Source organism: Trachymyrmex septentrionalis, unplaced genomic scaffold (genome assembly GCF_001594115.1).
Source record: "Trachymyrmex septentrionalis isolate Tsep2-gDNA-1 unplaced genomic scaffold, Tsep1.0 scaffold76, whole genome shotgun sequence".
NCBI classification, from domain to species: Eukaryota; Metazoa; Arthropoda; class Insecta; order Hymenoptera; family Formicidae; genus Trachymyrmex; species Trachymyrmex septentrionalis.
The window spans coordinates 1,249,872-1,253,345 of NW_017305947.1; positions in this window are offsets into that span (position 1 = coordinate 1,249,872).

Genomic DNA, 3,474 nt, shown 5'->3' on the forward strand with positions numbered 1-3,474 from the left:
TCTTGGCAAGCGAAGCTTACTAGATAAAAGCTCGAGGGAGACGTACTCTCATAACGTATTACATACGGTGAAAAACCGGAAGTCTGGGGAAAGACGTGTGGAAATCGCGAATCTGATTCTCTCAATCAGGTTTCATGCGATTTCTTCTTCTATTGTCTCATCGTCAGCGTTCTAGAAGAATGAATGATAAATCGGTAGATTCGACGGAATTTGATAATATCTTTCGTCTTCAACATATAATACTTGGTGTCGCTTTATTACTGATTTCAGTTCTGTTAAACAAATGAATTTTAAACATTTGTACGCTATAAATACTTCAGTTAGTTTTGTTAAAACACTCTAAAAAATGTGAGCGTAGATTTAACACCACATGCAGTATTTATATAATTCTTGTCATGTTATTTTGTTAATATAAATATTGTGGATTTTCCCATATCACGTTGATATAAACACCAATAGTGTGAGAATTATAATAACATCATGTGTGTTTAAATACAATACACACCTACATTTTTTAGAATAAAAATAGATAATAAATAATAGCACATGTGACTAATTAATATGAAATTTTAACGTGTTGTGAACTTATAGATATAGATTTTATGTTACTACTTTATTGCGGAAAAATCTTTATGTAACAAAATACAAAATATATAGGAATCTTCTCCCTGATACGTGACTCACTATAGGCAAAGTTTCGCAAAAAAGAAAACGATCGCGAAAAAGGAAAGGAAAGCCGCTTTGTCGAGACTACCGTTTAACAACATTTTGAAGTTAATTAACATTGCATATTCATTTTTTTCCTTTTTTCCGTTTTTCTTTCTCTTTTTTTTCTGTAACTATCGACGGGGTGAGTAGCCTCATTTGCATACCTTCTCGGAGGTGATAGAGCATCTGGTTACGATAAGGAATATCGAAGCGGTAGACCGTAGCTAGCTCGTTAATGAACCGGAAGATACACTAAACGCGAAAGAGAGATGCGGGTGAATAACTCCACCTGGTGCGTCGCATCGACGAAAGTTTCGGTCTCTTCCACCTCGTGATACCGCAAATAGATACCGCGGAACGTGGTTTTATTTCGACATCGGGACATACCTAAAATTCATCGCGGCGTACTCCGAACGCCCGGCATCCTGAATGTCGTAACCTCTCGTGCTGAACGTCATACGAGATGGACATCGAATCCTGTGTGCGGTATGCACGGATTGCACATCTATTTTTATAGCTTTTAATTTTGTAAGAAATATTGCGACATAAAGCTCACTCAAGGGACTTTGCCCTTATTTCCTTATTTTAACGGATAAAATCAAACAGCTGAAAATATTTTGTTTGCACGGAAAGATTTAAAAAGAAAAAAATTTTTTTTTATTTAGGTGGATACAGATCTAAAAATACTTTTGTTGAACCATTGACATGATTATATAGGACGCTTGAGCGTTGATGACAATCCTGCAAAAAGTTTTAACAACCAGCTTGAGTTATACACAGATCTAAAAATAATTTTGTTTTGACCATCGAAATAATTATTCTGATGATCTAAATAAAATTATTATATAGTTAAATTTTTAGATACTTCAACAAAACCGTTTGTATCGTGCAGATTTAAATAAATAATTGTTTGGATAAGAGTTTAGTAAAAATTATAATAATAATATGATAATATTTTTTTAAATGCACGCGCGTGTTATATTTGTCGGTAACATTTAATATAATGATGCTCAATTCAGATGCATTGGCAAACTTTTTTCGCGAAAATTTGTCAATAGGTACTCTAGAATTGAAACTATTTTCTCGGTGTTTATTTAAGAAACGACTGTTAACGCTAATACAAGTCAGGTCAAGAAACGACCAAGTCAGGAAAATAGGGTAGTTGAAAAGTAGAAACAGCCGCATGCTACTTATTTAGGGTGACACAAATAACAGAAGGGTGAGAACTATTGATCTAGAATAATATGAAGCGAAATAGCAACAACTTTATTGTTGGATAATAATAACAATTTTCCATTTCTCATTTTAGAGATATTCTAATCTATGGGATATTCTAATCATTCTAATAACCAAACAGGTCTTAGAATTAGATTAAAATTTTGCTAAACTAAAGTTTACTTAAAGTAAGCCTGAATAAAACGAAAATTTCTTTATTTAATCACATTTCTTTGAAACTTCTAACGAAATTGATCGAATGAACTCACTAGTGCGCACTGGTGTTTATTAAAGCTGTTGCCCAGTGATTTAATATGATTGTGAATGCAAATATTTCGAATTATAAAATTATATTTTATCTAAAAGAACAATAAAGTGTATTGAGGATTGCAGTTTGATCGTTTCTATATTAAACACACATCTAGTTTGTATACTACGACTTTATCAGTGCGCACTGAAAGCATAGCCAACCGAATTTATTATTAGTTCTTAATTTTTAATATAATTTCGTAATTATTAAATATCTTTTCATGTCTAATTATTCAATCAGAATGAGAGTCTTGAATATGGAGGATTAGTGAGAGTCTTAACAATAGTTATAACAATATATAATTAATTACATCAATTTGAACTCTTTTCTGTTCATGTCATTTCAGCTTACTCGCAAATTAATATTTTTCTTATTCGAATGCTTGTCTTTTTCCTGTTTTCTCTTGAAAGGTAAAATTATAGAATGGAGGTTGTCATATTTTTGGATGTTCGGAAAGTGTACCAGAAATGTCAGTTACATAATTATTTGCATAACTACGTTCTAGATTCTTATTTTATGGTTATCGTTGCTTCGCCATTAAAAGTAATTATTGAAGCATTTCTCTTATTTTTAGCTTATTCTTTAATATTACAGTTTTCTCTAATTAAGTCTCTAATTAAATATCTCTAAGACTACAAGATAGTTACAAAATGCCATGTATATATCACTATGACAAAATAACGGTACTCTGACATCACTTTTTCTCTGACATCAAAGGGCGTTTCCTCAACGAATTCTTATTTTTATTTAAGTTTTGCCTACTTTCTTCAAAAGTATTATCCAAGCCTTATTATTATCACCAGCCGGCATATGCATATGTTGCGTATTATACATGACCGGATGCAAGTAGTGCAGCACGCGCCGTGCTCATTCGTGCACGGCTATTGCCGGCTCTTTTTCCCCCTACGATCAGCCAGTTGTTGTCTTTCCTGTTCTCGGCATAAGCCGAGTGAACGTCTGAACGTCGTTGTAACCCTCGTCGCGGGGTGCCCGCCGAAACACAAAACGTCACGATTCATCGCTACAATCCGACGAATCCTGATAAATGATACAATGACAGTATCGACGAAGGCTGGAAGATTAATGGTCACATTGTCGCATGACGTTACGACGATTCAACGCAAATCCAATATGGGACAAAATGTAATTAAATATGATTGTGACAATGACGACTCTGTAACAGATTTTTTTTTTTTACAAATTTTCATTTAGCGATTTTCTCAACTATAAAAATATATATA